Genomic DNA, 25035 nt, shown 5'->3' with positions numbered 1-25035 from the left:
AGGTTTCAATATCGTTATCAGTATCAGACAAGAAAAAATAAAGCATCATGTCTAATTGCCATTAATTCATATCATCTTTAATAGTTCATCACTTTTATCCAGCTTCACATTTCGAATGTTTGTAGTGGTCTGCCACAAGCATCTTTCAAGAGTTTTCAGACATAACTGTGAAATATAACATCTCTATCAGCCTACATTGCTAATGTTTGTAAGTTTGTATGTCTGCAATGTTACTGTGGCTGTTTTACTGAATGCTATCAAAGCTCCTTCTGTCAAAGCTGCTACTATAATCTAAGCTAACAGAGGATACTGCTGTCTGGATATACAAAGCCTCAGCCTTGAGTCCCTCATTAAAGGAGTATGAAACCTTGCCATGCAATTCAATTAAAGCAACACTAGGTGCGTTTTGGGGATTTCTCTGGTGGTAATGTGTAACTGCTTGCCACGCCCGGAAGAATATTTTGTACTGTCGGCTGTGCATCGGACCCCTTCCCCAAGCAGATGAATCTGATGATGGTGAGTGAGTTGAACTCATCCTATCTTCATTAGTATAATTCTGATTTTGCATTTGAGGCCTAAAAATCAAGCCCGACCTTCTTTTTGAGCCTGTACACGTGACTTTAATACATACAGATGAATTACACGGTCGAAAAAACTCACACCAAAACTGACCTGACACCTCTGACTTTTATATGACTGTTTCAGGCTTCATAGGTTAACTGGGTGTTAACTGGACATTTGGTAACGTTTAAAACATTTTATTTTAAAAATGAATACATTATTTTTTATTAATACCAGGGCTGCAACTAATGCTTACTGCTATAATTTATTCATCCATTGACTATTTTTCAGATTGATTAAATACTGACATCCACTGAACCAAGAATTGAGCCCTTGCAACAAAAAATAGCATCTGTGGCTTTTTTTTTGTAAAAACCATATAAGCATATAAGGTTTGGTTTGTTTGGTGACCTGCATTTAAAATAAAAGGGGTCACTAAACCATAAATAAAGCATAGTGTGGGTTTTAAGGTAAAAGTTTGTGCAAAATAAAACAGAAAACAAAATAACTGATAATCCAAAAAAAGGGTGGAATGGTTAATTTATGGTTTTTCTTTGGCGGGGCTCAGTTATACTTCTGATCCAGTGAGTAATGAGTTCAGCACGAGAAAGCTGAATTTAAAAATTCATCAACCAAAACATGAAACTGCTTTTGATTACATTACTGTTAAATTTATTTCTCGAAATTTTTCGAAATTGTTGCTAAATCAAGTATGATTGAACATAAGACATTATAAAGATAAAAAAGTCTGTTAAATATTTACTGAAGTCTCCAAACAGTTAAAAAAAACAATTAATTTATATTACTTTTATGTAAAATTTACTATGTTTTTTTAATGCATCCCATTCCCAATTTTTTTAACTCTAGCACACACACACACCATCTAAACCGCTTATCCTTCTGGGTCGCAGGAGCCTATCCCAGCTGTCATTGGGTGGAAGGTGGGATACAGATCGCCAGTCCATTGCAGGGCAGACAGACATAGATCCACACACACTCTCTCACCTAGGGCCAATTTAGCATGTCCAATTAGCCTGACTGCAGGAGAAAACCCACACAGACATGGGGAGAACATGCAAACTCCACACAGAAAGGACCCTGGTTACCCAGCCTGAATCAAACCCAGGCCCTTCCTGCTGTGATGCGACAGTGCTACCCACTGCGTCACCGTGCCGCCCTTCTAGCACACGACTGACTAGCTGGCACGAATGACTGGCACTATTGTAATTTTCAAAATATTACAGATTTTAAATGTTATCCCACGTAACATCTTCATCTTCCATGTGATGTTCTGTTTTCTAAAGTTTAGCCTGCTGTTATGTTGACTATGCTGACTTTAGCCACTTAGGGTAGTTAGCTAAAGCACTTACTCACCATAAGTGGGAACAGACAGGGCCCGATGACGGGTCCTTTGAGCTTAAGGTGTTAAGAAAAAAAAAGCCTATAAGCTCCCATCATACGTACTACAGTGTATTCTTATGGGCTGCATATGTGTCTTCTTTGCACTAATAAAGCTTTATGTAGGACATGTTGTCTTGGATACCGAAGTTGGATTGCCTAACTCTTGCTCCCAGAGGGTAAGGTCTGGAGTTCTGGGCATATTGTTTTGGTCAGAATCTGGATTTCATTTCAGAACTGGACATAACCACAGGGGTGCTGACGTCAAACAAGCCTCTGTAATGATACATCTCTTTCCCCCTCGCTCTATACGCTATACACATCACATACACACAAGCACAAATGCACAGACATCACAGAGGCGATACGTCATAACACATCATACATCTCCTTATATGCTTTTACCCCGAGAGATAAGAACTCATCAATATAACTGCAGCAATGCTTCTGCTTAGCCAAAAGGTAATCCAGACAAAATAAAAAATAATGAAATTACTTTAAAGAAAGGCAATTACAGATAAAAATGACACATTATGACATAAACTGGGACAGACATGAGTGGACTTTTGCGCACACTCTTACACAAACGGAGGAGCATATGGTAATGATCATTACAAAAGGGGGAAAAATGGAAAGTTTGGAACAATTAAACAGCATGTGTCCTAAGCTCCAACAGGAGGAGGACAAAAGAGTGAGAGAAAGAGAGAGAAAATACAGCCACATAGGCACGAAAGCATAAGAAAACCTTTCAGCCACCCATAAACACAACAACTTCACTGAGAACTTGGCAAATGCGAAGCCTGAAAACAAGCCACATTGAGAAGAGGGCTCTGCTGCCACCTGTAGATGAATAACAGAACTTCAAGCATCCTCTCCACACCATCCCGATATGAATGGGGTCTCTTTTCAACTGGCTTTTGGGAGGAAGGTAGTATTTTATATAGGTTAACATGCACTTTCTTCCTGCACTAAACACATTCAGGGTAGAGAGAGTGTAGACGAGAGAGAAGGCATATAGTGTAGGCATGTAAGTGCGTGTCACGCTGGTATGAGTGGATCTGACACAGAGGGTGCTGGAATTTTTTAAATAGTGTGACCACTCACTGTCCACTCTGTTAGACACTCCTACCTTGTTGGTCCACCTTGTAGATGTAAAGTCAGAGACGATAGCTCATCTGCTGCTGCACAGTCTGTGTTATTCATCCTCCAGTCTGTCATCAGTGGTCACAAGAAGCTGCCCACAGGACGCTGTTGGCTGGATATTTTTGGTTGGTGGACTGTTCTCAGTCCAGCAGTGGCACTGAGGTGTCTGATCCACTCAGACCAGCGCAACACACACTAACATGCCACCACCACGTCAGTGTGACTGCAGTGCTGAGAATGATCCACCACCCAAATACTACCTGCTCTGTGAGGGTCTATGGGGGTCCTGACCACGGAAGAACAGGCTGAAAGGGGGTAACAAAGCATGCAGAGAAACAGATGGACTACAGTCTGTAACTGTAGAACTACAAAGTGCACCTATATAGTAAGTGGAGCTGATAAAATGGACAATGAACGTAGAAACAAGGAGGTGGTCATAATGTTATGTGCTAATTTGTATTCCCACAACATTCAGATGCAGCCAGTACAAAGTGATGCAAGCGATGCAGATGATTGGTTAAATGACCCCCTGTCATCAGGCCCACCCGCAAATTAGTATCTAATAGGTGTGCAATGATATATAAATTTCACAATGCAGTACGTATTGCCATATTTACATCATGATACGATATATTTTTAAATAGAATTAGAAGAGAAATGCTAACACAACTTATGCATTTATTTATTTATTTCCCCCAAAAAAGTAAACAGTGCCTGTTTCTTAAAAACACAAAATAAAAACAGAATAAAAGTGCAAGATGTATATTACATGTTTCACATGTGTTTGTCAAATGTGTTATTATGGCTGTGAGAACTGCAAGCTCATGAGTTTGTATATCTGAGTTTACCAGCATGGGTATTTGTCCAGTGTGGGCACAGAGTCACTGTGCAGTGTACCACTCTCTGCCCATCATTACTGCACTCGACTGGGAAACCTGAATGTGAGGATAACTTCATTTAATCCAGCTAAAGTCTGCTCTCTCCATCCAAAGTAGGCAAAGCTGAAGTTGGCTCCTTACTCACAAGACAGAAAAGTTGAAAAGAAGCCAGCATGAAATACTAAATTTGTTTATCAAAGCTTATCAGTCTGAGGCTCACAAAGGAATCATATCCAAAATGTATAAAGGCTTAACAGTAAAGGAAGGAAGTTCGACAGAGTATGTAAAGCAAAAATGGGAAAAAGAGAGCAGTATTACCATTTCAAGTGAATTATGGATTAAGATATGTGAACTTCAGTGGAAATGTACTAATTCACATGTTTGGAGAGAATTAGGGTGGAAGTGTGTTACTCGATTTTTTATTACCCCAAAGCAAAAACCTGCGGAAAATCAGGGATGTTGGAGGATGTGTGGGGAGCGGGAAGCCGGTCACTGGCATGTATTTTGGGAATGCTCAATATTGAGACATTTTTGGACAGAGTTGCACAAAGTACTGAAAAATTTATTCAGTTTAGAATTTCCCTGTAAATTTGATACACTTTTTCTAGGGGTCCTGGGTTTTGATGTGGCAAGATCGGACAAATATTTATGGAATATTCTATTAATTGCAAGTAAAAAAGTCATAACAAGGAAGTGGCTGTCTCCTGATCCCCCTACACGGGATGACTGGATAAACCTGGTCAATGAAATATATCTAATGGAAAAAATTACTTTTTCTATTAGACTGAAGATGACAAAATTTGTAAAATTCTGGTTAAAATGGATTAATTATATAAAGTCTGTAAGACCAGAGTTTGTAGAGATACAATGTGAGTGAGTACTCCCTTTCTACTTACTTCACCCCTTTATTTTTTACCCCAAGGCATCTCCTCAGGTTTTAATGTATATAGTTATTTGTTTACTTTTACAGAATGTCAAAAAGAAGAGGAAAAAAAGATTTTTTAAAGAACAAAAAAGATGGAGAGATATAAATCACAAGGTGTATGAAAGGATATATATAATTGGAAATTAACACTTGCATGGAATTGTATGTTGTCATTGTATGCTTTCGAATGTCTCCCCTGGAAAAAATACAATAAAAAAGAAGAAAAAAAGGAAAAGAAGCTGACGAATAACAAACAAACTTCAGCTTGTTTAAGGTTAGCTAACCAAATCAAATTTTCCAGTGCCAAAAGCTGCGCAGGAGTTTCTTTACATTGATAGTTATTATTTTAGGAATATAATGGGTTGTGATAAGTAAATAGAAACTATAGAAACCATTCCAGTTTCACTCATTTTACAGCATGAAATTTAGCTGTAGTTTATTCACAATGCGTATCACCCAGTGACCCCTGTATCGAAAAACTGTACATGAACATGCGTATCGTGACACCCCTAGTGTCTAACCAATCACTGAGTGTTTCATTCACTCAAGTTCTTTGAGTATTCAGATGAATCAATGCACTCACATAATCCAACATAGATAAATCATTTTGGTCAAAAATAATGCAGGCCAATCTTTAATCGCATCATATAAAGCGTAATGTGTTCAGTGTGTAAATGCAATGTAAGTGCAACTCTAGTTTGCCCATGATGTGCAGACCAGAATATTGAAGTACCACCTTCATCCCACCCTTTCTATTAGAGTGATAATTAGCTCCATTTGTTAAATGGTTTATCTGGGTACATCTCAGTATCGTGCGGTCCTAGTACCAGTACTTAGGAACTGCCTGCTGTGAGTTTAGCCCAGAACATAGCCAGTGAAAACCTCTCTCACAGGGCTGGAGTTTGGCCTGTTCTGAGCATCCAGGGGCTTTGGCTATGCTCTAATCAGACAGCAACACACTGCTAGCATTGTCCCCCTTCCCACTGCAGAACTAGGCCAGGCTGGACAGAGGGCCCAATGCTGGATATGAGTGTGAATAACTGGGCAGCGATGATGGTAAATGCAGAGTGATCATGCTGAAATGGGCTGTACACTAAATATCATTTTAACTTAATGGGTTCACTGTAGGATAATGCATTATGGAATGAATAGACTGGAAGGCATACCTATTACCAGTGGTGAACTGTGACTGTAAGAGCGAGGCCGTCCTAGATTATACACACTTTCCTTCTCTCCTTCCTTCACGTCCTTGTAACAGTTGATAAGACTGCCAGAAAATAGGATAAATGTAGTAGGAGGATGATGACATTTGAAGCTTGTAAAAAATATTCCATATGTTTTATTTGAAACTTGTAACAGACATAAATATAGTCTTCCTTGTTTTTTGTGGTTTTACAGCAATTCCTTCAGTAAAGAGCCCTAAAAACAGCCTGAATGTCAATGGTTGGACCATCGCTCAACATATTAAGGCCTTCTGGAATGCCTACAGCAGGGGTGTCAAACTTAACTACTTAAGGGGCCATATTAAAAAATCTCAACAAATCTGTGGGCCAGAGAAAAAAAATATTTGTTTCATTTTTAATTAATGCTGTGCTGTAACCCGAACTGGCCACTGTTTGTTCAAAATACGTGAAAACGTCAGCAGTCAAATACAGACACTTGTAGTAGACCTTGAAATATTACATACATACTTGAAATACTCAAAATGTAAATGTCCCCAGGAGCTCGGTCTTTTAAACCTACCTATTTGCTTGAACAAGACACCTGGCATCCTTTCTTTGCTGCAAGTTCATTAAGACATGGGCTCAATTTCTGAGCTGCTGAGCTGACAATAGGTGTTTATATTGGCTGAACTGCAGCTGAAATGCAGCTGGTGTGTTTGGTGATATGACTTGTGTGAAATTGCGAAGAACTATGTAGAACTGAGGTGTAACCTCTGTCCTATAGACTATTGTTGGGGTAGGAGAGTCAGAGTGCACACAGCGTTGCAGTGCATGTTTGGGACTGTAGTGCAGCGCATTGTGAAACGGGCTAATATTAATGGAAAATTAAAATACTGTTGCGGACAGCATAGGATTGTGTCACGGGCCTAAGCTGGCCCGCGGGCCTTGTGTTTGACACATGGGGCCTATAGTGATATTTTTTCCACTTGTGGTGAATCAGACGTGTAAGGTCTTCTGTCCAGCTCCTGAAGTCCTAGCAAATGGGAGAGGCAGCTTGACTGTATCTTCCTGGATGCCAAAGAGGAAAACAATTCTGATTGAATAATTTTCCACTGGACCTTTAAAGATTTTAGCCTTTTTGTTTCCAACCAAAACATAAAAATGAAATAAGAGTATCACTACGATACTCAGAGTTTAAATAAGCATGATGATTCTACTGAATAAAAATAAACTAACAGTCACAGATGTGTCTTCTAGTTCCCAGAAATCATTTCCTTAAAGGCCTATAAGGCACTGAGGGTTCCCCTCTGCCTCTTACTACATAAGGCTGTGTAGTCACCACTTAAGACACCACTTCTACTGTCTTGTGTGCTTTCACTTTTAAACTCTCTGTCTCTCTCTCGCTCTTTCTTTAGTATAATATGCCATGGAATAAATGATACATCAAGAGCAGATCTTTATCATCATATACAATATAGAATTCAGTCTTTAAACTGGTAGAAAATATTAAGTCAGGCCCTGTTGTCTGTCCACATAAAATGGATAAAACTGACAAAATTTCAACGCACAGCTCAATACTGAGGATGTGTCGCAATGTCTGATGTATCAACAATTTTCTTTCTCTTCAGCAAACTCTAGAAAAACTATATGCCTGTTTCCAATCATATGTAGCATCTTGATCATAACAGTGGAGTTCTGAAGTGCTACTTTAGTCATATCTCACAATATGCTAAACATACACAATTTCATGCTTTACTGACACATCAGACTGATCGGGATAAAAACTCCATTCAATTAAACATGATACTGTAATGGCCCTTCATTACAACTGAAAAGTCATTTCTGACATCTGGAGCAAAAATAACTGAGTGCTTGAATTTCCTCCTGAGCACATAAGCCATGAGAACACGGCTGGTAATTAAGTCCAAAAAGAACAAAGAGCTAGCATGTGGTGGTCAGAGGAGGGAGAACTCACAGTTCAGTCCACTTTCAGTCCAGAAATAACAGACAGACTTGAAGCTGACAGCCATCACAGACTGACTACTTTGAAAAAATCTCAGAAAAACCATTAAGATGTGATTCAATATGCAAAACCAAGTCAGTCTGTAAAACAATCCCTTCTCGCTATAGGCTTGACCTCTCTCTTTCTCTCTTTTCCTTCCAACTCTCTCTCCCTCTCTGTCTCATTCTCTTACTCTCTCTCTCTTCTCTTCCACTTTCCTTTCCCCTTTCCCTCTCATCTTGTTCCAGCTGATGCTGATGAGGATGCAAGACAACAGGATGAGCATAGAAGAGAGTAAAGAACGATGATGTTGAACAGCCGACGGTCTGATTAAGAAAAGAGGGAGAAAGACTACAGCATGTGAAATATATTTGGAATTTGTCCATATTGTGGAAAACTGACTTTTCCTTTCTCTTTTGAAATAAAAGATGTTCAAAATGTACCATTCACTCCTCAGTCTGTGTCTGGAATTTACTGTTTGTGATGTCACAAAAATCAGTGTGTTTACATTTATCCACCTGTTTGGCCTACAGCAGTTTAGCTCATTCACACAAGTAATACGCAGTGTTTCAGCCCAGAATGCTTTTTTAAAGAGGCACAATACAGGGCAGCCAATAAGGACAGAGATCATTTACATACATCAGTCTTAAAGGGACAAAAACAGCCTGTTTAATTAAGAGGTTAGAAAATGATCACATAAAAAATATTTCAGGACCAAAATAATGCAGGATATAAAGCCTTAGAGATATGAGAAAGAACGAGTGTTGATGACAGAGACGATCATTGTGATGGGGAGAAAGAAAGATAGACGATAGATAGAGAGTGAGTGAGTGAGTGAGTGAGTGAGAAACAGATATAAGTCAATGTGAATGAGTAAGAAAGTTTGCTTGTTTGTTATATTAATACTACTATTATATAATTATTATAATTACTATTATCATTAACTCTACAACTACTGTTACCGCTACTGAATATGTTCAGTAATACTCTACTCCCCTTCGGCAACACTGTACTCAATAGAGTCATGCCAACAAAACTATCTTGAGTTAGACTGAGAGGCTGAGAAAGGGTGACAGTGAGAGAGAGAGAGAGAGAGAGAGAGAGAGAGAGAGAGAGAGAGTCAGCGAGTGAATGTGATGTTTCAGTAATCTTGCTTTGCGGGTGAGGGGAGATATAGGGCGCCAGTGTGGGAGATAATCTGATAAGGGCGGCTGCTGCTTTAATCAGAGGAAATCCTCTGCAGCCCGGGACGGCTCAGCCCTGTAGCAGGCAGGACAGCAGGGGGAGGAGAGAGGAGGGGTCAGCTTTGCCTTTATACGCCTTACATACTGACCATTAACATCAGCCTTCAGCCCAGAACACAAGCTATATGCTTACCACATGCATATCCCTGCTTAAATTAGACTACTAATCCCAGGTACATGTAGGTAATAGAATATATTACTATGTATTTATCTGTCATATCATACACCTTCTTACAGTGCACACTAGAGCCTGAACGATATGTAAACACTGTCACCAACAAAATGATGATTTTTAGGGGAGGAAAAGTCTGATAAGATTTATGATTTCAGATTTGAATTTTAGACCCCAACAGTTTTAGCTGCGGTTATTTCACAGTTCTGGAAGAAATGAGTGTCAGTTCTCAATTTTCACACTTTATATACACTTTATAACAGTATAAAATCACATAGTCTTAAATAATATAAATAATGTACCGCTTGGGCTAAGATGTAACAAAAATTCTCTGCAGTTTTGTTTTCTATTATTTTTTTGTTCTCTTCATTAAAAAAAAAACTGTTTATAACTAGTGGTGTCGAAGTTATTGCCACAATTGATTAATGGCACTATTTTTTGAAACGCTGTTAGCGCATTTTCAGAGTTTGACCTTTAGAACCATCTGTAGTTCCAGCCTGAAGCCCAGCGAGACTTATAGATAAACCAATGAGCAGCAAACTAACAAAAGCAACAGCAAAGTGCAAAAGCTTCAGTTCCTCTCAAAACAACATGTAACATAGCCATATGAGAGCAAGAGCAATAGCAGAGCTGAAACATGCAGCCACTGTTGCTCTCACTGGACATCAGTGAAGAAAACTGGATACTGGGTTCACCCTGTGGAAATGATCACCTGATTTTCATGTTCAGTTCACGTGAATCCTACGCTCACACAATGAAAAAGCAGTTATTGGATTACTGAAAGTAATAAATACATTCTCATGAAGATTATTTTATCCATTCCTAGATCAATAACCGACTGCTTTTGAAATGGAAAATCTTTCTTTAGGGTAAAATGTGAGCAAACAAGACAAATGTATTTAAATCACGGTTAACTTCACAAAATAATGAGATTAACTATTTTAATCATTTGACAGCCCTAGACGTAGGCTAACATGTTATTTCCGTGCTAAAGGTTAGTTTTGGATACATCTTAAACGTTTTTGTTGACAGTGTTTTTTTGTTCAAATTCACCAATCAACCTGTATTTTGTTAAATAGTTAAATACGAGGCGAGTCACACTGGGCTCCAGGGTTGCACAAAGGTTTCAGAAGATCGCAAATCCCAGCGCTGTGGTTAAAACTTGGGGGTAAAGTCTGTGATATCCACTACCAGTAAAACTGTGGAGGTGCTGTGTCCTTCACTCTGTTCTCCTCCTACATGGCCTGCTGTTAGTGTGTGTGTGAAAGGAGAACCCTACGCTGACCACTTGTGATATTTTAAACATTTGGTATTTTTACATAAATTATCATGGCTGTATTGATTTAAAAAAACAATAATGCGGTGGGTCCACCAGCCCACTGAGCAACAAACACATCACCACCACACAGGGGTTAAGTATACAGATCTTGGACTAGGCTCTATGTCTTCTATGCAACTTTTTAGTAAAAGCTCATGGTAACACATCACCTTGCTTTACCAGTGGAATTTTGTGATCTCTATTAAAGGTGTGTGTGCGTGTATAAAAGACTGAGATGGGCCACATTTGTATGCTTATATATAAATATTAAATTTTGAATCTTGATAATCCTGATATTGCGTTTCAAAACTGTTTACATTGCTAATATTATGTGCTATTATTAACAGTGTTAACTTACTGCAAGGTTGTCATTTGCTGTGAAATGTCACACACTGACATTTCCAGTTGGACCCGGTCAGTATGAAACTGCTGGAGCTGCGGGAGCTGCTGGTTTTAACAGTGATGCTGCCAGGACACTGAGCAGCTTTTCTAATGTGAAATCCTCCTTTTGCCTGCCAACACTACACACAGGAGTGCTTGTGTGTGTTTGTTTCTGTGTTTGGTATCATATGGACATGGCAGGGAGTTTTAAAGCATTAAAGTACACTGCAATTTAAAAGATATATGAAAACAGTTTCATATGCGCAGACTCTGGCAAATCCTTAGTCGCATGCATTTGCAGAAGTGAAATTCCACTTGATCCAGACGTACTGCCCTCATTAGACTTTCCAAGAAACTAGACACCTGGGTAAAGAGAAAGGTGTGTCAGGCGTCTAGTTCCACTGTTACCCTGGAGAAAGACTCGGGGGGTGAAGGACTCTTACACTGAGTCCCTTTTAGCATCAAAGGCATCTTGCATAAAGTAGAGGATGAAAATCAATACAACATAGTATTGCGATATTTTGGGCAAGACTACTAATGTTACATCTACCCTAGTACCTGCTGACTGTCCAATGAATATGTAATTGTAAGAGAAATGTGGCTTTGTCTAATTTATAATTATGTAAAGAATGTATAAACTGTAGATAAGACAGAGGAATCTTTCTGTTGGATGCACAATTTATAATATATTAATAGTCAAATCTAAATAATGCATCATAGCACAATATTAAGCATATTAAAACTCATAATGGAATCATACTGTAAAATCAATGTATCATGGGGCCTCTAGCAATTCCCATCTTCTGTATTTTCCCATTTGGGTTACACAGTGCATACTTTCACTTTCATATAAAGGTGATGTTTATGACTCTGACCTAAAGATTTATTTGGCTTCTGTCTTGTTATTTCTGGTTATATCATTCTGGCCCTCGTGGCAGTTTTAGTTATGAGTAAATAAAAGCTACAGCTAAACCTGCTTCTCTGTCTCCCACATCTCTCGAATACATCAGCAAAAATGCTCACAACGCTAGCAAAAAATGAAAAATACTACAGACCGGTTAGCACTATGCAAATGAGATCATCCTAACTGTCTTTCATTCAGTGTTAGCCAAATTACCATTTTGGGTGAAGTAGTCCTTTAAGAACTTGTCTGAGCTACAGCAGTGGCTGTCTGGTTTCTGTAACCAAGACAAAAACAAAGAGATCACAGAGGGCTGGAGGAGATCTGAGCTCATTATCCACTCATTATAGCCCTTGTACGTGACAGTTTCACTTAGGCATAAAACATATCAGGCCAACAAGCAAACAAACACCATTCATGCCGAGCTCATTCATCACCATGCAACGGCAAAAGGCGAAAAGCAAGGGCAACGTCTTAAAGCTAATGTCAAAATCTTCCTTTAGTAAAGAGGGCATTTACAGTGCTGTCCAAATCAGAGACCACCCTTTTGTTTATTTCATTTACAGTCAAAACAGTCACGTCCAATGCCTGAAAAAAAGGAAACATTTAATAGAACCCTCCAACACTAAGTATAACATAAAATCAGTATTTAGTTGATCCACTCTTTACTTTTGTCCACTTTACTGCAACTTTAACTGTTCCATTCTTCCATTCTTAAAACCAACCAGTTACAGCTGCGCGCTCCCAACAAAACCTGTTCCCAAAACTGTGACTTGCATTATGTTACCTTTCAAAAGGACGTTTAGCTGTCGAGAAGCCGTTACTGAGGAAACAGAAAAAAGGAGAAAACTTGCACTAGAACACCAAAACTGGAAAGCTTTTATGTGATGAGTGTTCATTTAAAATTGGGATTATTGGACTGTGAGAAGCAGAAAATCCTCTTTGAAAAGTCTCTTGAAAAGCAGGTCTTACTAGACACTGAGAATTTAATAATTTCCTGATAAATTAAAAACTTATAATTAATGGCTGTTTTGACTGGAAATTAAATAAACGAAATAGTGGTCTCAATACATTAGGGGTGGGCAACATGACAAGATTTTATTGTTATTGTGATATTGTGGATATTGTCAGTACTAAAACACTGACTAGCTGCATGTTTCATTACAAAGAGAGTATAATTAGTCTTGTTTAGTTGGATTTAGTGCAGGGCAGTTTGTGAAACACTAAACTAAATCATTGTAGTTGTAGGTCTGTTATTATTATGTTTTCTATATAGTAATACAGGGTCTATTGTGTCCCAATTTATTAAATCTCAGAAAAATGAAATATATGCATATCATGTATCATGAAAATGTTGAAGTATCATGATATAATATTTTGCCATATCGCCCACCCCCACTGCACAGTATTTAATAGGGACAAAAACAAATAAAAACAAAGACAAAATAGTCAAAAATGCACTGTTCAACACTAACCAATACATTCTCTGAATTAAACAGACACATATATTATTTCAGACTAAATTTAAAGTTCCACAGTGAAGTACACCAGTGCAAACCTTATCTAATAAACCATCACTGGGCTCCACAGATTACAGTCCGACTCTGCATGCTCAATAGAATGCACCACTGGATACGAACCCCTGCAGTGCAGCTCCCCACTTAGCCCTAAGTCAGTGAGACTTATATAACTGAGGCTGCCTACTAAGCACTAGACTTCTCTTTCAGACTGCTGACTGCGAAGCACTGAAGGACAAAGCTACAGCCCAGCCTACAACACAGAGTCTCACAGATGTCCCTTTAACTTCAGTGTGAGTGGCTGCACTCATTCTCAACACAGCTACTATCCACCAAATGTAAAGAAAGCAAAACATCCCTACTAGTGGTGCTAACATGAACATCACAAATAATTCAAACCATTAGCTCAAAACAAAGCAAGATCACTCCTGATTTGGAGTTTCCAAAACCAGGTTTTGCTTCATCACATGGGCTAATGGTATCAAGAACATTTAACATGTGGTGCACTGCGAAAGTGGGGCGGCACGGTGGTGCAGTGGGTAGTGCTGTTGCCTCACAGCAAGAAGGGCCTGGGTCTCTGCATGTTCTCCCTGTGTCTGTAGGGGTTTCCTCTGGGTGCTCTGATTTCCTATCACACTCCAAAGACATGCAGCCTGGTGCACTGGAGATGCTAAATTGGCCCTAGGTGTGTGAATCTGTGTGTCTGCCCTGTGAGGGACTGGTGACCTGTCCAGGGTGTTTCCTGCCTTCTGCCCAATGAGTGCTGGGATAGGCTCCAGCACCTGTCTGTGCAATGTGAATCTGATTACCCTTTCATAAATTAGCTGTGTGTTTTCATCCATTGGGTTGAGGCAACTATATGTAAATAAAAGAATGCAGAAAACACATTTACACAAGACAATTCAGTGGTCCTACATTATAAAAGCGAAAATTATCAATTTTACTTGCCTTTTTTTTATTCATTTATTACAAGTAACATGTCTATGTGAGTGTACTTTATTAAGACACATGTAATCAGTATTATTGTAGCCAGAAGTAGGTGCAATGAATTCAGACTGGTATAAACTGAATCCAATATGTGATGACCAGTATCTGATGTGCTTTGAACTGTGCCTCAAATACAGGGATAAAAAAAGAATCAAAACAGACCAGGGTGTCTTGATCGTTCCTACCGACACTAATCCTAGTTTAGCTACTAGTAGTCACTCAGACTCCAAAGCCCCAGCAAATTGGTTGATGTGGAACTCGTAAAGCAATAAAGCACATATGTAAAATGTCAGACGGGCAAGTGACGTTACAGTGACATTAATGAGCATTATGTAAGGACAACTGCTGGACACATATAGTGTCAGCCTTAGGGGAATTCAAAATATCATATTCAATACCGCTGATGTTTCCATAGGATGACCTTGAAAATAGAGGCAGAGAGACTAACAGGCACTGAGAGTTACACAGTAACCACTGAAGTGACTTAACTGACAAATGTTTTGTGTATGTGAGTGCTTAGTGTGAGGAAATCATCATCACTAGAGGAATAAAACACAAATGCTTTAAAGCTGGGGATTAAGTGCCAACACATTCCACTACTAAATCCCCTTAATATATAATCACTGTCACATCAAAAACTTTACTAATTTTTCCATTATGTTAAAACTTAACATTATGTGAATATTTCAAGCTGGTAGGCTGGTAAACAGGTTTGAGGTTACTTGCAATCAAATAATTCAAGAATGATTTTTCATAGATACAAGTAGGGAAGCACTTTTTCCCCTTTCAATACTGATACCTGATGCTTAAGTATTGGCCGATACTGAGTAGTAATACCGTAACTAACTCCATCTAACCTTTTAAGCAAGTTTTTAAGTCCTGCTATTTATACAATTCCAGTTTTTAAAGGTTTATTATAGTTAAAGCTGTGTTTATTTACTATATACAGGGTGATTCAAAAAGATTCATCCCATTTCAAAGCGCCATATTTTTACAACCGTGAGGCTCCTAGGAACCAATCACATACCAATTGAAAGAGGGGGTGGCTCCCGGAAGATGGCTCCCTTCAGTCTGCGAGGAGATGCGACCCCTGAGCAGAAAGCGTTCTGCGTTCTCCACTTCAATAAGAATGAATTCGTCATAACTGTGCGATGTGATTTTCGTCGGCAGTGAACCTCCAACAGCTGTGTTGTGGTTCCACAACACTGGATGATCTCCGACATCGCATTGAAAGAGCCATGAGTGCAGCGACACCCGACATGCTCAATCGAGTCTGGGATGAATTTGACTATGGTGTTGATGTTGTCCGTACAGCTGGAGGAGGTTCATATTGAGACCTTGTAAAATTACATAATAAACTTTATGCTCATTTCAACCATTTACAGTTTCACTGCATTGATCTGTAATGATTTACAAGTGAAATAAATCATTTTGAAATCGGATGAATCTTTTTGAATCACCCCGTATATTACTAGTTATATGTCACTATATATAACTTTGTATATGAAAAATAGTGGATATTGGCAGTGGCCCACAATTCCCATATCGGTGCGTCCCGATTCATAAGACGCTTTCTGTTGGTTTTCCTCCAATTTGTAACCCATCTGAACATATTATATATGTTATATATATATATATAAGTTGTGTAGGTTCATATTCACTAGAAATGTCTGCATAGACTCTCCAGTCTCCTAAGGGAGCCCATGAGCAAAGGCCCGGGTGACGATTCACACGATCAGAGTGTCATCTTTCAGACTGTCTGGACAAGTTCTCAGCTCAGCACACAGAGTGGGCCAAATTTTTACAGGCTCCTGCTGTTACCTCTGACCTTTAACATACACGAGTGTCTTACAGCACATTTCTGTATTTCTGCGTGTGCTTTTCTATGTCTGCATCTGTGAATGGGTGGAGGAGAGCGAGCAAAAATAGAAAAGCAAGTAACACTAAAAGTGGACTCTCATCTTTCCACAGCCATATTAAGAGTGTCAGGATGGACGTCAGACAAAGTTCCACAATAAAAAAGAACTCTGATAGATTTTCCAGTAGCTGGGTGAAGAGATTTCACAGCCATCCCAAAGTCTCTTTTAAAGGCACAGATTTCCACCATCTCACCAGAAAACAGCAAGCAATCAAGAAATCAGCCCATTGGCTACTTAAACAGTTTAGCTGAATTTCGGGCTGGAGGTCATCCAGATATTACTCCTCCTCAGTGAAGGTGGAAAACACATTCTTCCCACTGAAGTGTCTGGTGGAAAGACATTTTCCAGAGCTTAGCCGTGAAGTTGTTAATGGAGTAATTGGCCGCAGTGTAAGATTGTGGGAGCTCTGCCATGGAAACAACCCACCAATTCCATGACAACATCCCTTACTATTACGTAAAAGGATGATGACACTTTTTGTGCTTAATAAAATCAGAACGTGACTTGAAGACAAAAATGTCTTTAAGGCTTGTACTTCAAAGGGCTCACCACTGGTTAACAAAAGACAGAAAACAAAGAACTGGAAATCTTAATACTCAAAGCATGTGCTTTTCCAGTACCCACTGGCAGTGTGTGCAAAAATGCGACCTACTTTGGGAGATCATGCCTTTTACTCTCAAACCTTCTCATATCTCCTCCAGCCATCATTGACGGTTTAATCTTGCTGTTAATAGCTTAATATAGCACAAGGCTGCTCATTTGCCAACATCGACACCAGTCCAAGTGTCCTGTACAAGTCCAGTCACATCCTCTGTACACAGTGCATCAATATGACTGCTGTCCAATTATAGTTGCCTGGTTGGAGCAGGAGGGTGCGCTAAGAGCTAATGAAGACTGATGCGTCTCATTTGGACGTTGTTATCGCCTGCTTCCGCTGTAATTTAGTTAGACCAGCTCACTGCAGAACATAGCTGCTGATATGCACGGATACATGAGTATTCATTTTTTATACTTGTTATATTTACTTATACTTGATTATACTGGTAATCAAGTAATCTACCAAATATCTTGACTTTCAATAGAGTAATCTCCTTAAAAATGGACTTCACTGAACAATAACACACCATGCAGAGCCTTTCAAAGGTTTCAGAATACACTATATGGCCAAAAGTATGTGGACACTTGACCATCGTACTTATATAAGCTTTGCTAGACATTCTGTTCCAAAACCACAGGCATTAATATGGAGTTGGCTCCCTCTTTGCTGCTGTAACAGCCTCCACTCTTCTGGGAAGACTTTCCCCAAGATTTTGGAGTTTGTCTATGGCAATTTGTGACATTCAGTCAAATGAGCATTTGTAACATCAGGCACTGCACAGGCCACTGGAGTTCCTCCACACCAAACTCATCAAATGTCTTGGACCTCACTTTCTTGCTGGAACAGAAAAGGTTCTTCCCCAAACTGTTGTTCTAAAGTTGGAAGCATATAATTCTACAAAATGTCTTTGTATGTCGTAGCATTAACATTACCCTTCACTGGAACTAAGGGGCCTAAGCCAACCCCTGAAAAACAGCCCCAGCTCATTATCCCTCCTCAACCAAATTTTACTCCACCAACCCCGGATTCGCCCATCAGACATCCAGACAGTGAAGTGTGATTCATCACTCCAGAGAACACATTCAATGCCAGCACGTTTTACACCACTCTAGTCAACGCTTGGCACTGTGCATAGTGATCTTAGACCTGTGTACAGCTACTCGGCCATGAAAATACATTTCATGAAGCTCCTGATGCACAGTTCTTGTGCTGATGTTGCTTCCAGAGATACTTTGGAACTATAGTGAGTGATGCACCAGAGAATCGGTGATTTTCACGCACTATGTGCTTCAGCAGTCCTCAAACCCCACTGTGTGAGTGATCTATTACTTTGTAGCTGTGCTGTTGCTCCTCCTAGATGCTTCCCTTTCACAACTATATCACTTACAGTTGACTGGAGCACATCTAGCACAGCAGAAATTTCAAAATCTGACCACTACAAAGGTGCAAACCCGTGACAGAAGCAGGTTTAAAGTCACTGAGCTCTTAAGCACGAGTCATTCTACTGCTAGTATTTGTCAGTGGAGATTGCATGGCTATGTGCTTGGTTTTATACATCTGTTGGCAATGGTTGTGGCTGAACTGGTTAAGAGGGGTGTTCACGCACTCTTGGCCATTTAGCGTACAAGGTAAATTGTGAAGCCTTTAAAAAGACTTCATTAAAAACTTTAAAAACAATGGGTTAAAAAATTGCATATAAATGTCTATGTGCATCATGCTGTTTCTTACTGTAAGAGAGTGCAATAGGAGCCTTTAAAATGTGCATTATCATCATGCAATCTGCTAACTAATCATCGCCAATTCACAAAGAAGGCAAATTTTTAATGATTTGTTTTCCAATTGCGAGCAACCATAACAGTTACATAACACACAGAGGAACCATCTGTTCTTAATGCAAGCATACCAAGTTCTTCAAACTCAGGATTATGAAAGGACAATCTTATGAAAGGTCAAACGATTCACTTCATTGCAATGAATTACTGAAACGCCATTAGACATTAAAGCTCCTCTGTTCTAAAAAATATCGCTATACAGTTGAACAGAGATCAGTTGATCCTCTGAGGACTTGCAGAGCACCTCCAATGTCCTTTATCCGGTCCACAGGACAAAGCAGGTTTAAAAATAGAGCAGACACCCAAGCTGCCCTCATCCATAATGAATGGATTCAGATATCTAATCAGCAGGTATCGCCTGCTCCCCTACAACTACTGTATCCACACTGCAAAAAGCTAATGAGGCTACAGCATCGTACTGCTACAGTGCTAAAGTCCTAACGGTCACTCATTACACCAGCAATGAAGCAATGAAACAAGATATGGGTCAAATGCAGATGGGTGGTACAGTATACTGTGACTGAGCGTACCATCTTTGCAATGTGGAATTCATAAGGTCTAAGTTTAGGCTTTCCACTATGTACATCTGGGGTGCCCAGACTTTTTGTCTCGGGGCCAAAGTGCAACGTTTGTGATGGGCCGATGGCCAAAAAGACAAAACAGTACACAAATAAAGAAGGTAGATAGGTTACAAATCAGGTTTTTATTTTTTTTTTATAACATTAGACTACATTTGTTACTAAAACACTTTAAAAAATACTATTTTAAAATGAAAATTAGAATTTAATAATTAAATATAGTATAAAAATGTATTTGTCCTCTTATTAGGTGAGGAGGTGGTGGTAACTTTCTGGCAGGCCCACTCAAACGACTTCACAGGCCAACTTTGGTTCCAAGCACTGGTCTTTATAGTGCTGTACAAAAATTTGTGATTAGAAAAATATGCTTTTTTAATTGAAAAGCTGCCTATTAAAACTCTAAAATGAGACTATATCTATGTTGTATGTTGTCTTTTTGGGCTTTTTATCCCAAAGATCTCTGTTTAAAGTAAATGAATAGTCGACAAAACTGTCCATTAAATTAAGTTAAATACAGTCCATTATAACATGTTTGTTGTTGAATACAGCTGAGGCTGAGAGTGAGAAATAAGCAGGATAATCACAGTTCTGACGATAACCTTGGTATTTTACTGGCCCTGCAATAGTCACACTGGGAATGAATGCTTTGACATGTTCTTGAATTTCCTTACTGTCAGTGAGATCTCAGAGGTATCAAGTGTCTGACAGCATGTGCACGTGGAGGCTCACAGTTAAAGTGCAGCCTGGCTGGTCTTCAGCCTTGGATACCAGCACTCCACCTGGGGAGTTCACTGAAACAAGCACCAGGTTCTCTGATATATGCAATAGCATAAACACTAAGACAGATGGACAGACAACAGACACACACACACACACACCACCATTAATAGAGGGGGACAACTGTGCACGTGTGTATAAACTTCCTGACCAGTAGATAGTCTCAACAGTAGCCACACCGCCGTTGGGTATAAAAGGCTGTTAATTGAACTGCAACACATGCACATTGATTTCACCACACATTCAAGTCCCTGCTGTCAGGACAGCCACAGGCCTGCACACCACTGCTCGACCTAGGAAACAAGCACCAATGACTGCTATGTCCAGTCACTGCCTCTGCACATGGACACGGGAGGATGTTTTGAGTTGATTTTAAGCAGCATATAAGTGACGACACTGATATCATGCTATGCCTTTTTGTTCATTTTTTGGTTATTTTACACTAAACAGAATGTGTCATAATGTGCAATAATAATGTGCTGCAACTGGCACATCAAACTGATGATATACACTGTATTCTAGTAGTGGCCGGTATGGACAAACATTTATATCACAGTATAATTAAGATTACTGATAGTTTCAGTATATATCACAATATGGTGTATTTATGTAAATTTTTACTAATAAAACCATTTTGTGCTTAAGAAAACCCTGTATGTTAACAATGGCGTTTTATTCTGGATGTCCCTTCACTTTTAACAAAAACCATATTTAACAACTAAAAAATATATTTTACAAAATAAAAAATATTTTTATTGGGTGAAAAAGGAAAAGCAGAAATTATCTACATATAGGCAGATGTCAATATTGCATGTTAAAGCGGATTCTCTGAGCCTGGCAAAACGGTGATGAATGTTGTTTTATGTCTGAAAGTCAACTGTCTCATATATGTGTCTCTTATACTCAAGCTTGAATCTAAATCGCTGTTGGTATTTAGCAAATATTACAAGCTGTTCACACTAAGCCATAGGCTGAGACCGCAGCACTGCCTGAAGCAGCTGGCTGAGAGAGGAGCGCCATAGGCGGCGCACACAGACAGCCAGCTAGTCTTTTTGCTAATGGCTAACAGCTAACCCTAAGAGACTGGCTTTCCTTTTACTCTCTTTTCCCCAAGTCATTAACTCATTACCATATGACGGTAAGGACAAAAATAACACCTTGAGAAGGATCTGAACCGGTATACTGGATGAACCAGTTTATCACCCACTCCTACCCTGTTCACTCTGCTCTGTTTTCTGGGTGAACTACGCAAATAAGCCGAGAAGCAACCAGTCAGAATGTTTATATGTGGAGCGGAAAACTTGATTCAGTACTTGAACGCACACCGAGTGGTATGGTAATATGTTATCTGATTTTTTAAAGTTTACAGTATTGGATGGCATGGTACCAGCCTGCAACTCTGTATACACTTTTACTGGCTTGGGTTTTAGCAAAACGTCCCAAAGCGGCCAGCGGTTGACGAGGGAAGTGATCCAGGCTTGCTGTAATGAAAATGTAGACTTATTTTAACATATCTGCTGCAGGTTTTGAAAACATATAAATAAAACATAAAATAAAATTCTAATCAAAACAGGCAAACATGAGCCTTAACTATGCTCATATTATTATTCTTTAAATATATTATATTAATATTAATTTTAGCAGTGCGCTGCAGCCCCCTCAGCATCCCCCACTTTCTGCGTCACATCTTTCAGGGCAACTTTGGGCATGACTGGATCTGATATAAATGCATGTTACTATGATCTGGGACTATGTGCATGCAATCTGTGCCAGCTGAATATGGACCAAATTTGTTTCTGCCATTAATGCACACACAGATAAGCAGAGCAGGGAAAACACATACACATAAACAAGGTACACAAATGTTTGACCAATATATCTGGGCCATTAGCAATAATGAAAGAAATATGCACATTCTGTCATCATCACTGTCTATTCTCCTGGACGGTGGCCCCTTTATTGGTCAGACTTGGCACTGAGGAGCTCTATTAGAAAACACTAATAGACTGGACTGATGCTAATGTGATTACGTTGTACATGAAATCAAGGGTATTAATAGGGAGTCTGCTCTTTCTTTGTCGCTGTACCAGCCTCTCCTTTTGTGGGAAGACTTTACACTAGATGTTGGAACACTGCTGTGAGGATTTGATTGCATTCAGCCACAAGAGCATCAGTGATACTGATGTTGGATGATTAGTTCTGGATCTCAAACAGCACCCTAACTTATCCCAAAGGTGTTGGATGGTGTTTCATCCATTACAGAGAACACAGCGGCGCAGCTGTATACTTTTGGCGTATGGCTACTTTTGGACATAAATGAATTTCCTAAATGCAAGCTACCAAAAATGCTCAGATATGGGACACTAAGCTTAAGTTAAATGCCATCAAAAGGGCAAGTTTATATTCTAAACTCTGGCTTCCAGATAACCACGGTAAAATTAGTTCAACAGCTTAAGCGCACAGATCTAGTGTGACTGAACACTGACCTGGTTAAAAGCACCACAGCACACAGGTCAGCGCACAGTGCAGTGGAAAGGGTTTGGGGTCAATCTGAGTTTCAATTCAAATTCAAAAGCTACCAGAGTTTTTCACAAGAGTGTTATATATATGAATGAAGGTACTGCACTACTGTCAGCAAGGGGAGCAGAGGAAAGTCACTGAGGGAACGTTACCGTAAACTCATCCACCTTATGATCGAGCAATTCCCTGACCTTCCCTTTTTAAGACTAGATCAAACTACTGCTGGTCACAAGGCACAATTCCAGAATGACCAAATAAGAACAGTGCAAGCCTAGCTTCAGCCTTCTTCGGGTTCATAACAGTGCTATCACCATTTTCAATGGAATTTCCCATTATTTCACTGGCAGGTAATCAGCAAACAGACATCCTAATGATCTAAATTTCCACATCACCATTTCCAGATCTCTGAGATGAAGTAATGCAATCTTCAATCTCCAGGAGAAGCGGTGGATTCGGTATAATGGCATAATTACTTCACCAGAGGGTCTTTACATGGTCCAAATGCATTTTCCACGTTCACCTGATTCCAGCACACAGACACACACACTAAGCTTCAGTGACAAATTCTGATGGTCCAGCTCCTGCCAAAGGTCTGCAGCTTTGTGAAGCATGACTAGGTAAATGATGAAGAAGTAAACACGAACAGACTACAAAGGTTATGATGATCCGGCATTTTAATCCACGTTAAAAAGCGAACATATCAGAATCCACCACAACATAAAGATAAGATAAGATAAGATAAGATAATAATTTATTAGTCCCACAACAGGAAAATTCTCATATTACACACATAACACACCCAACTGAACATAATTAGCTAATTAGCTCTCAGCGTGAATTACATTTAGCCCTGAAAAGAGTAACCTAAACTTTTCAAAAAAGAGGCTCTTTTGCCATATTTATTTAATACAAACAGAAATGACTTTATCTGGATTTTATCTGGACACCAAATACTGAATAAAAATAATTTTACAGCTTTTACAGTATTTTTAAAATGTAGCACTATGTATATGTACTAAATTTAGCGCTGGGTCTTTTTTTTCAGCTCCAACTTTATCAGATATCTAAAAAAATAAATATTGTGACGTATCAGGGGTCAGTCATGGGCTGGAGGTTAGGGAACCAGCCCTGTGACCGGGAGGTCGCCGATTTGATCCCCTGAACCAACAGTATGTGACTGAAGTGCCCTTGAGCGAGGCACCTAACCCCCAACTGTTCCCCGGGCGCTGTGGATAGGGCTGCCCACCACTCCGGGCAAGTGTTCTCACTGCCCCCTAGTGTGTGTGCATTCACTAGTGTGTATGTGGTGTTTCACTGCACGGATGGGCTAAATGCAGAGGTGAAATTTCCCGTTTTGGGACTAATTGGGGTCTCTTAATTGTGTATCATGAAAATTTCTTGAAGTGTCGCAATATTATATTTTTTCCATATCACCCACTTCTAAGAACCCTGGTTCCTATTTTTTCTGTTCCAACTAAATCAAACTATCAAACTAAATAGCATGAAAGTAATAAGTCTACTCCAACCTTTTTTCGGTTTCAAAAATGAGGTTCTGTTGGCATATTTCTTTAATACAGCCAAACAGAAAAAAAATGATCTGTGAGACGATTAGGAATGCGCAAAAATGGGAATGCAGGGCTATGTCAGTATCAGACATTTTCCAAGTACACACATAAATATATATATATATATATATATATATATATATATATATATATATATATATATATATATATCAACTGCCATTACCAATATGATGAAATTACTGTGCAACCATAAATACAATATTCACAATATGCTCTTCTGAGCACATCAAGGGGGACCATCAGAAATTAAAAAACACTACGTTTTATTACCAATAATGCATAATTATTCCAGTTGATCTTGATTTAGTGCAGTGCAGTATGTGAAACTCATTTTAAATCATTGTACCTGTAGTTTTTGATAGTATTTTTAAATGTGGCGTTACTGCAGTAACAGACAACAGACAAATAAGAACTAGGGCTGGGCAATAGGACAATATATATCATTATCATGATACATTATACTACAGTACAACACAATATTCCTTTACGAACATATCGTCAGTACTTGCAAAACACTGACCAGCCACTACACAGTACATCAAATACTGAATAAAAATCATTTCATTCACAGTTTTTACAGTAATTTTAAAACGTAGCACTATGTAAATGTACTAAATGTAGCACTGGGTCTTTTT

At 39.2% G+C, this 25035-nt stretch overlaps 1 protein-coding gene across 3 annotated transcripts in view; it reads right to left on the bottom strand.

Annotated features, from left to right (window-relative positions):
• Positions 1–25035, bottom strand: part of dock9b (dedicator of cytokinesis 9b) — a 136238-nt gene that overhangs the window by 109815 nt on the left and 1388 nt on the right. The window lies entirely within an intron of this gene.

The sequence above is a fragment of the Colossoma macropomum genome, unplaced genomic scaffold (genome assembly GCF_904425465.1).
Source record: "Colossoma macropomum unplaced genomic scaffold, Colossoma_macropomum, whole genome shotgun sequence".
NCBI lineage: Eukaryota > Metazoa > Chordata > Actinopteri > Characiformes > Serrasalmidae > Colossoma > Colossoma macropomum.
This window is presented reverse-complemented; position numbering and strand designations above follow the sequence as displayed.